We start from the raw sequence: 11,848 nt of genomic DNA on the forward strand, positions 1-11,848 counted from the left end.
AAGTAAATACAGTGAGGGAAAAAATTATTTGATCCCCTGCTTTTGTACGTTTGCCCACTGACAAAGAAATGATCAGTCTGTAATTTTAATGGTAGGTGTATGTGAACAGTAAGAGGCAGAATAACAACAAAAAAATCCAGAAAAATGCATTATACATTGTTATACATTGATTTGCATTTTAATGAGTGAAATAAGACCATTGCCAAGCAGCTTGGTGAGAAGGTGACAACAGTTGGTGCGATTATTCCCAAATGGAAGAAACACAAAAGGACTGTCAATCTTCCTCGGTCTGGGGCTCCATGCAAGATCTCACCTCATGGAGTTTCAATGATCATGAGAACGGTGAGGAATCAGCCCAGAATTACACTGGAGGATTTTGTCAATGATCTCAGCTGGGACCATAGTCACCAAGAAAACAATTGGTAACACACTACACCATGAAAGACTGAAATCCAGTAGCGCCCACAAAGTCCTCCTGCTAAAGAAACCACATGTACAGGCTCATCTGAAGTTTGCCAGTGAACATCTGAATGATTCAGAGGAGAACTGGGTGAAAGTGTTGTGGTCAAATGAGACCAAAATCCAGCTCTTTGGCATCAACTCAACTCGCCGTGTATGAAGGAGAAGGAATGCTGCCTATGACTCCAAGAAAACCATCCCCACCATCAAACATGGAGGTGGAAACATTATGCCTTGGGGGTGTTTTTCTGCTAAGGGGACAGGACAACTGCACCGCATCAAAGGGACGATGGACGGGGCCATGTACCGTTACATCTTGAGTGAGAACCTCCTTCCCTCAGCCAGGGCATTGAAAATGGGTCGTGGATGGATATTCCAGCCTGACAATGACCCAAAACACACAGCCAAGGCAACAAAGGAGTGGTTCAAAAAGAAGCACATTAAGGTCCTGTAGTGCCCTAGCCAGTCTCCAGACCTTAATCCCATAGAAAATCTGTGGAAGGAGCTGAAGGGTCAGCCACAAAACCTTAATGACTTGGAGAGGATCTCCAAAGAAGAGTGGGCCCAAATTCCTTGAGATGTGTGCAAACCTGGTGGCCAACTACAAGAAATATCTGACGTCTGTGATTGCCATCAAGGGTTTGGCACCAAGTACTAACTCATGTTTTGCAAAGGGGTCAAATACTTATTTCACTCAATAAAATGCAAATCAATGTATAACTTTTTTGAAATGTGTTTTTCTGGATTTTTTGTTATTCTGTCTCTCACTGTTCAGATAAACCTACCATTAAAATTACAGACTGATCATTTCTTTGTCAGTGGGCAAACGTACAAAATCAGCAGGGGATCAAATCATTTTTTCCCTCACTGTATATATGAAACTATATACTATATATAACATATTTTCACTATATGAAAAAAAGAGATCCATAAAAATAAAGATAAAAATAGAAAAAAAGTAAAAATAAAATATACTATAAATAAATATAAATAAAATAAAAATATGAAAATATAGGTGTAAGTAGATAAATATATATATATATATACACTAAACAAAGTGGTATATACACATATATACACATAAATGCAGACATGAACATGAAGGGATGTATGTGTATATGGCATATATTGAGGTGATCCAGTGTTCACCTCAAAAAAAATCATTAAAGTATCAGGGGGCTCTTCATTTTTAAATGCAAGAGGAGGATCCACAGATGCATCACTCTTCATGGAGACATAACTGTTGTGCAAGTGATGAAAAGCAGAGAGAGTCCCGGTATCTGTTTCAGGTTCTAGGTGTTTCCTGGTTCAGACTCCGAATGGCCTGCAGGAAGAAGCTCCTCCTCATTCTCTCTGTGTTTGCCTTCATGGAGCGGAAGCGCTTCCCTGAATGCAACAGAAAAAAGAGTCCATCGTTGGGATGGCTGAGGTCCTTCACAATCTTCCTGGCCCTGATCCGGCACCGCTTGCTGTAGATGTCCTGTAGGTCAGGGAGCTTGGTGTGGATGGTACGTTCAGCTGAAATGTATTTTTTTAAAAATCTATGCAATTATGTCATGTAAATGTCAATTGGCCTACAAAAATGACCACCACAAACTACAATTCCCAGCATACATTCTCACTGTCATGTCCCCATTCATCAAATAACTGATTAGACACACCTGGTTTTAATTTTATATTTTGTGTCATTAGTCTAAGGATATAGTAAAGATACCTGAGTGTCACTAGAATATTATTAATGCCACTCATCTTAGGATAAATTCAACTGTTGTCTTTTTCATCTGTATTGGATTAATTATGGGAAGTATTTGCTTTCAGATGCAAGATGTCCAGCTTTGATTAATATTCTTTATCGACACACAGTTTGGTAGTTGAGAGTCTCTTTATTTAAATCAGACTTAAGCAATAACAAATGAGCAAGAGCATAGTTACACTGCATATTAGCATGGATGTGATTCAGTTGTCGGTAATCACCACATTACTAAAATGAAAAACTGCTTTTATACAACAGTTCTATGAAAAGAAAATTAATGTTGAGAAACTGAATTTTCAGACACAATATGGCCAAATGTATTGTTTATTTTTGCTCTGTTAGTGGAACTAGATCCCAAAGATGCTGCATTCACATTATAGCACTGGTACTTACAATTGGTTTTTACTTTTTAATTTTTTTCAACTTATTTCAAGTCACATCACGTCACAGTGTAGTTCAAAAGTGATATTAGTGAAAAACATTGTTTGCCATGTCTGCTGATGATGTTTCTACTATATGTTAATATAGTAACTTTTTTAGTGTAATCAACTACTAGAGTTGGAATGTGATGAAACGGAACTCTGCTGATGCAATCAAATTATTGGACTGTAAATAAATATTGTATAGTTTTGTATAGATTTGTATAAATATTGTATAGTATTGTAAGTGCAATAATACACAAAATTTCAGTGGAGCCTTTTCAGAAACATTGACATCACATTAAAATATACTGAATATAATTGAAATGATTAAGTATTCCCAATTATAACATTACACTAAAACAAATAAGATAATTGAATCTTCTAAACATTTTCACTACATGCAAGATGAAAATAGTCTTGTTCTATTAGCAGATTATTTTGGAGAATTATCTACCAATAGAATTAAAACTTAAAAAATTTCAACTTGAAATAATAATTTAAACACAGACTGAGTGATATTACATTTGATTCATAAGTATCTAATAAGGAGAAATATTAAATAAATGTTCCGACGGAACATTGCCAATCTGGTCACCTATCCCTGCTGCTACTTCCAAAGTATAGCCTGTCATAAAACATGTTAAATCATCAGTGAGAACTGTGAAAGTTTGGCTAGACACCTCATTACAACACCTTTTCCAACACACAGACTGAAAGTTGTTTGTTGCTTCCACCACACAAGACTCCAATACAGACATTGAGATCTACACTAAAACTGTTTTTCACTATATCAACAGATGTTTTGACTGAGTCACTGCTCATTAGACAGTTAAACATATCTCAATCAAAAGCCTTGGATGAATAAAGAATTCTGTTTTCCACTGAATGTACAAGATGTTTCTTTCAGGTCTGGATACTGTGAAGCATGCAGTGTACCCAGGACCAGTCTAAAGCAAGCAATCCAGGATGTCAACACTCTGATAGAGGACAATTTTACAGCTCTGACCCTCAGTGCACAAGGTAAGGCATCCAGGTTCTCACAGACTAATCCAGCCAACAATATTTCCTCAACCAGTGAGAGTTCCTTCTTGGAGTAGTTAAATACATTTAATGATTGCTTTGTCAAAAAAAAAATAGCATCTACCAAATCTGAGCTTTCACTTGGTGACCCCAGTTCTCTTCCTCCACCAGAGATGTGTTAGCAGGGTGGAAATACACATTGTTGCTGGCCACAATGGCATCTGAGCACATGTGGAGCAGTTAGTGTTTACAGATATATTCCACTCAAAACTTCCATCTAGTGCCATGTACCCCCATCATCACCAAGTACTTTGAAAGACTGGTCTTCTCTTCATCTGAAATTGTGGCTTCAGCCATCACTGGTTCCCAATAATATGCTTCTCATCATTAGAGGTAAGAGCAATCTATTACCTCCATTCTTCACTCTGCCCTGAGACCTTTAGAAAATGAGAAGCTCTCTGAGAAGTGTCTCACTGTGTCGTACATATCTCACTTAATCACAAAATCCTTAATTCACCCCTGTGTGTGAGACTCATTCCAGGAACGTACATATTCTCCTAAACCTTAAACTTCACTATGTGCCTTTCTGTACAGTCTGTGTCCCAACCCTATACTGGGTCGTAACATGGCACACTAATACCCAGACATAGTGCAAAATTAATAAGTAGGATAGAAATTTTTGAATACAATAGTAAAAGCTAAACTTTTACCCTAATCAAAACTTTTTGACTATAAATCCTGCTTCTGAAGAACTATTACAGGCCTTCATTTGTATATTGAACAATGACTGGTTATTATTTTTTCTGATTAAAAAAAACCTACAGAGTTAAGGAAATATTACCTCTGTCCAGGTGAGGGCTGTCCATCTTTTAATCTAAGAGGAACATCCATAGACAAATCACTCTTCATGGAGACACAGCTGGGTAATGGTGAGTCTGCTCTCTTTACCAGGGTTACACTGAACAACAATATGCGCACAATGTTGACAAATTTAGTTATTTCTTACATTTTCTGTAACACTAACAGACAATAGATATATAGTTTATATATTTTGTATATCCACTGTAATTGCTTTAATGCACAAATAATTATTAAAGCACAGTATTTTATCAGGTCACTGGAAACTAGTTCCCCCAAACAAATGCACAATATATACAATATCTACTGCCTGTCTAAAAGCAGTAACTAAAACAGATTTGCTTGGTGCTTGTGTGTGGACAAATCACTATTAATTTTAAAAAACTGACTTCAAGCTTTGAGAGTTACTCTTAGTTTTCACTGCAGGATGGACATTTGTGTTAAAAAAATATATTTTGTGTATGGGTAAGAAATGTTGCACTTCTGCACAAAACTGAATAATGCACATGACTTGACTCGACAGAGTTTAGGAAAAATCATTATTACCTGTTACCAGGTGGGGGCTCTTCATTTTTAAATGCAAGAGGAGGATCCACAGATGCATCACTCTTCATGGAGACATAACTGTGTAATGGTGAGTCTGGTCTCTTTACCTGGGTTACACTGAACAACAATATGAACATAAAATTTAAAAACAGCAAAATCTGAGTATTTGTCAACAATGATCAACTGTAACTGTCACTGCCCACAGGTGATTTTTAATGTAATAAGCTCTGTAATTCACCCTGAACTAACTCGTCCTGCCATGAATTCCCAAGATTATTGTGAAAAATTTCTGAAATATTTTGTTGACAAAATTGCATCAGTGAGACAGAGCCTTATAGGACAGGTCCCTGAGAGCACTGAGGCTCCTCTGTGCTCAGTTGTTTTTGAATATTTCGATACGGTTTCTCTCTCCACTCTTTCTGACATTGTTTCATCCTTAAGGCAGACATTTCCTCCTCTAGATGTAGTACTGACCAGACTACTACAAGAGTTCTTTTTTTTTTTGCATGGTCCCTTGCCCTGTACTCTACCCCACCGCCTCTGGTGTTTTGGGTCCCACTCTAGGGGCATGTCCCCGTCATAGGACTGTTTAGATGGACACCTCATTTTCCCGGCTGGGGTACGGTCTTGAATGTCCATCCCGCCCAGGGTCTTTGGGAAGGCCGTCAACTCTTGTGGCACATAAATTGCATAGAGATGAGGGCTGTATTTCTAGCACTGAAACATTATCACCCACACCTCAGGGGCTTCCATGTGCTGGTGCGCACAGACAGAACCACAGTGGTTGCTCATATCAACCATCAGGGTGGTCTGCGTTTGCACCCTCTGTTCAAGTTGGCGCAGCAGATCCTGCTCAAGGCAGAGATGAGACTTCTTTCACTGAGAGCGATTTTCATTCCAGGGCACAAAAAATCGGGAGGCAGACTTCCTGCCAAGACAGGTGCTGAGGCCTGGGGAGTGGTGGCTCCAGGTGGTGGAGACCATCTGGCAGGTTTATGGCCGAGTGGAAGTCGATCTGCTTGCCTACATGGAGTTAACACACTGTCCGCTGTAGTCTCTGATCCATCCCCTCTAGGCCTGGATGCTCTGGTACAGACCTGGCAGAGGCTGTGTCTGTACGACTGCTCCCAGAAGTCCTAGCCAGAGTGTGCCATTACAGGGTCCACCTTCTTCTAGTGGCTCCTCACTGGCCCGCTCAAGTTTGGTTTGTGGATCTTGTCTCTCCCCTAAACTGCGGTCCTTGGGAGATTCCCTTCAGGAAAGATATCCTCTCTCAGGCTTGAGGGGTGATTTTCCACCCCCGCCCAGAGATGTGTAAGCTCCGAGTCTGGTACCTGAGAGGGGCCAGTTCATAGAGGCATGCCTGTAATCAGAGGTTAAGACTCTGCTGAATGATAGGGCTCCCACCACTAGGAAGCTGTATGCTCTAAAGTGGAGGCATTTTAGTCTCTGGTGCACTGTGAGCAGGACCCGGTGCACTGCCTGATTAGTACAGTGCTGGGATTCCTACAGTCTCACAGCTGAGGCCTTCCTGCAGACCATGCCTCCCTTCCTGGGACCTCTCAGTGGTCCTGAACACGTTGTTGGAAACCCCCATGGAGTCACAAGTTTCTGACCACTAAGATGGCTCTGCTTTTAGCCTTGGCCTGCCTTAGACAGGGTAGGGGATCTGCAGGCTCTATTAGTTGCTCCCACCTGCCTGGAGTTCACCTCTGGCATTTCTAAGGCTATCTTGCATCCCAGGGCTTGATATGTCCTGAAGGTGTGCAGAATGGCTAGTCGTCCGGTCATTCTGCAGGCCTTCTGTCTTCCACCCCGTGACTCGGCAGAACAGGAGAGGCTGCACTTGCTCTGCCCAGCCAGAGCCCTTAAGACTTATGTCCACTGCTCCAGCTCATGCCGCAAGTTCCCCTCCTTGTTCCTCTGCTTTGGGAACCAGAACAAGGGTAATCCGGTCTCCAAGCAGCGCTTGGCACATTGGGTGGTAGAGGCCATTACCCAGGCCTATGATGCGTGTGGTATTGCTTCGCCTCTAGGGGTCAGGACTCACTCCACTGGCTGGTCCTCTCCGCACACCTTTATCAGGTTTTATAACCTGGACCTGGACACCACTCCTGCATCTCAGGTCCTTCAGGGCTAATGGGTGTCCTGTTCCTGGTCCGCTCGTGCTTTCTCGTGGCCCCTGGGACAGACTTCAACAGTTGTGTGGCAGCATGGTATTGACTTTCCCATAGTCATGACACAGCACTTCCTTCAGACAAAAGGCAACCTGAATGGATGTGAGGTAGATGCCCTTATATGGACATGCTGGCACATATTCCTCCGTCACATGTCCTATTTGAGCCAATGAATTGGTGTGTGTGCAAACTGGCGACACAGCTGTGTAATGGAAAACACATCTGAAACAACAATTGTGCTTGTCATGTGTGTGTAGATCATGGAAACCTGATGGCTAGACACACAACGTTTATTAGAAACATACACTATGTTAAGAAATGCTAAACTCCTGCACAACACTGGATAACGCACGTTTTATGACATGACTTGCATTATGAAGTGAGAAACGTTTTGGCTTATTGGCTGTTTTGCAATGTTTTCTCATAGGGCATGAAGTACTGATAAATATTTTAATAAATGTGAGATATAGCTAGAACACAAGATAAAATAGAACAATTTAAAACATATTACCTGTGTTCAGGTGAGGGTTCTCCATCTTTGAATTTAAGAGGAACATCCATAAATGCATCACTCTTCATGGAGACACAGCTGGGTAATGGTGAGTCTGGTCTCTTTACCCGGGTAAACTGAACAACAATATACACACAATTTCTACAACTTTGATTTGAATTCCTGTTATTTCTGCTCACCTCATCTGACTCTAAACAGTTTCCACATTTTTATATACATTGTAGTTGCTTATAGCACACTTAAAGCAGAAAATTGTATCCCCAAGTCGGTGTGTGTTAGTGTATCTTCTGTTTTATGTGGTTAATCTGAATGTCTGGACTCCGGTTTAAAGTAAGATCCCAAGTAACAGCATAAAAGCCTTTTCCAAAGTCAGATGACACAAATGGTAGGGTCTTCCAGCAAAGCTGGCCACCATTATACCTGGTGTTCACCAGAGCTTCACAGGTTGCCACTGGGGTCCTCTTCCACTCCTCCATGATGACATCACAGAGTTGGTGGATGTTAGAGACCTTGCGCTCCCCCACATTCCGTTTGAGGATGCCCCACAGATGCTTAATAGGGTTTAGGTCTGGAGACATGCTTGGCTAGTCCATCACCAAGGCAGTGGTCATCTTGGAGGTGTGTTTGGGGTAGTTATCATATTGGAATACTGCTCTGCGGCCCAGTCTCTGAAGGGAGGGGATCATGCTCTGCTTTAATATGTCACAGTACATGTTGGCATTCTTGGTTACCTCAATGAACTGTAGCTCCCCAGTGCCGGCAGCAATCATGCAGGCCCAGACCATGACACTCCCACCACTATGCTCGACTGTAAGCAAGACACACTTGTCTTTGTACTCCTCACCCTGTTGCCACCACACATGCTTGACACCATCTGAACCAAATAAGTTTATCTTGGTCTCATCAGACCACAGGACATGGATCCAGTAATCCATGTCCTTAGTCTGCTTGGCTTCAGCAAACTGTATGCGGGCTTTCTTGTGCATCATCTTTAGTAGAGGCTTCCTTCTGGGACGACAGCTATGCAGACCAATTTGATGCAGTATGCGGTGTATGGTCTGAGCACTGACCGGCTGACCCCCCACCCCTTCAACCTTTGCAGCAATGCTGGCAGTACTCATACGTCTATTTCCCAAAGACAACCTCCGGATATGACGCTGAGCACGTGCACTCAACTTCTTTGGTGGACCATGGTGAGGCCTGTTCTGAGTGAAACCTGTCCTGTAAAACTGCTGTATGGTCTTGCCCACCATGCTTCAGCTCAGTTTCAGGGTCTTGGCAATCTTCTTATAGCCTAGACCATCTTTATGTAGAGCAACAATTCTTTTCTTCAGACCCTCAGAGAGTTCTTTGCCATGAGGTGCCATGTTGAACTTCCAGTGACCAGTATGAGAGAGTGTGAGAGCGATAACACCAAATTTAACACACCTGCTTCCCATTCACACCTGAGACCTTGAAACACTAACGAGTCACATGACACTGGGGAGGGTAAATGGCTACACTTAGGGGTGTACTCACTTTTGTTGCCAACAGTTTAGACATTAATGGCTGTGTGTTGAGTTATTTTGAGGGGGCAGCAAATTTACATTGTAATACAGGCTGTTGTCAGAGGTTGAGAGGGAAGAATCTGGGGACTCAGGTTGCTGTGCTCACACAGACCGAGGCTTTATTTAACATAAAGCAAGGAAGCAAACTGAAAAACGTATTAACGCTTAGAAACTAGCAACTGCAGGAGAAACTAAGGATAGCAGGTCATAGAGCATAATCACGAACGTGCAAACTCAAAACAGTCTTCAATACTTGACACCGTCTCTGACGAATATGGCCTTTAAATAGTCTATGGGCAATTGTCAGCAGGTGCACCGGCGGCGCTCAGGTGATTGGTGCGTGGTGACGTCACAGAGTCCTGCAGATCTGTGACAGCTGTACACTCACTACTTTACATTGCAGCAGAGTGTCATTTCTTCATTGTTGTCACATGAAAAGATATAATAAAATATTTACAAAAACATGAGGGGTGCACTCACTTTTGTGAGATACTGTATATTTTTGCAGCTTTTAACCCATTTTCTTTTAATAAATTTCATTTATACTCCTGAGAAATCCTGTTTTTGTCAATTACACGTAATTTCCACTGAGTGAGCTTTGCCTTTGACAGGGTTTTGTGGGTGTCAGTTCAAATCTACCTGGATCAGCACTTGCCTGGCAATTTATGGATGACTCTTTAACAAATGAATTTGAGTATGAAGGAAATTAGCATTTCTGAAACTTACAAATCCAGTAGAAAATCCTAGTTTGGTTTGACTTATGCAAACATTTCTACACATGAAAAAATATTGATAAATAAAGTGTTCTGATGCAGTCAGAAAGGCTTTGCAGCAGGTTTTTAAGTCTGCACAGAGCATCTCTGAAAGCAGTTTTCCAACAGTTGAGAACATCTATATCAACAGATGCAGAAATAGGACTGCCTGTATTATAAAGGTCCACCTCTCCACCCTGCACATAGTCTGTTTACCTACCTCCCCTCAGAAAGAAAGCTGTGCAGCATTAGGGCCAGAACAAAAACAACTTCCTTCCTTCTCAACTCTTTTCACGTGTAATAATACCCTTACACTGTGAATTCTGTTGTGCATACACCACAGACTTTTATGTGCAATAACTGCTACACCAGACCGTAATGTGCAATAACAAAGGGAATATACACTTTTATTATTCACTCATTGTACAGTTTACTGTTTCACATTGTATTGATTGTTCTTCATTGTTACTCTTGTCTAGTCATTCTAAGTTAGACTTTTACAGTTATATATTTATAGTTTTTTCTAAGTTGTACATTTTTGGCTGCAATCACTGGGACCTCAGTATTTAGTTTTATTTCTTGTCATGTACCACATGGTCTGGAATGACAATAAACCTTCTGTGATCCTTGAACCTTGAAATGAGGCCAAGTGACTGCATTATTTATGCAGTCTTTAGCTTTATTGTGATGTGAGAGAGAGTATGGAGGACTGTGATAAACACTAGACTAAACTTGGATATAACAGAATCACTCACCTGAAATCAAATTGATAACAGACAAAACCAGACCTAAGCATCTCGTTTAGAGACAATCAAAAGTAATGTACATAACTTCTCATGTCAGCTCTTTTTCTGGCATGTTGGTGATGTGTGTCTGCTAACTTAATTCAACATAATACTACAGGTCTGGGTGGTGATGTTTTAACTCTCCACCTAAAGCTTCAATATGCATTTGGAGCTGTTCTTATGTTGTGCTGCTACATGATTGGCTGATTGGATAAGTGAGATAATGAGCAGGTATACAGGTGTTACTAATTATTATTAAATTATTCATTTATTAGTCCCTGAATAAATTATGTTTCTTGTTTCTTAAACAATGATCATATAATAACCTTTTTTTTTTAAAAAAATACAGTTGTATTGTCCTGTACAGTTTAGTGCTAAAGATGGTAATTCAAATGTTAATGTAAAGATGTTAATTAGCTGATTAGTTTCATTAATTATCAGGAAAACACTGAACTGTGTAGGACAGGAGGTTTTCCAGGATCAGGTCTGGGAATTTGGGAACTAGCGATAGGGGGCTCACAGGTGAAGGATACATGGGTGTTTTAGTTGTTGTTATCGTACTGAGTGGACTTTAGCATGCAGTAAAAATTCTCCATTTTTAATAAAACACATTTCACATTTGTAAATGTTAAAGGTTTCATTCATTTTCATTCATGAATTCATTTTTATTTTTATTAATTACAGCCTATTAAAGTCTTATTATTTTGATGATTTCATATTTCTACTGTCCTTGCAAAAATATAAGCAATTCTTTATGTTACCTAGACACACACAGACTATAAACACATACTTCTTTTTTGTGTGTTTATTAGAGAGGTCACTCACCTTCAGTCAGCAGTCGTTGTTTTGTGGAATGTTTTTATTTAGCTTTTTAACATAGCATTGTGGTTTCTTTCATAATTGGAAAAATCCTCAGGGGAGGAACAGCAGCACATCTCGCAGAATATCACTGCATTTGTTGCGGTCAAAGGTCTAATCAGGCGGTGTCCACTTTACTCTAGATCCAGGCCAGCTGCGA

General features: G+C 40.7%; 1 long non-coding RNA gene across 1 annotated transcript; it reads left to right on the forward strand.

Moving 5' to 3' along the window:
* The first annotated feature begins 1,570 nt into the window (after positions 1–1,570).
* Positions 1,571–4,026, forward strand: LOC131344759 (uncharacterized). Its single transcript, XR_009203383.1, has 3 exons — positions 1,571–1,967; positions 3,542–3,654; positions 3,826–4,026. It is a non-coding gene; the product is annotated as an uncharacterized LOC131344759 (long non-coding RNA).
* Positions 4,027–11,848: the final 7,822 nt, after the last annotated feature.

This window comes from Hemibagrus wyckioides, linkage group LG24 (genome assembly GCF_019097595.1).
Source record: "Hemibagrus wyckioides isolate EC202008001 linkage group LG24, SWU_Hwy_1.0, whole genome shotgun sequence".
In the NCBI taxonomy this organism is placed as follows: domain Eukaryota; kingdom Metazoa; phylum Chordata; class Actinopteri; order Siluriformes; family Bagridae; genus Hemibagrus; species Hemibagrus wyckioides.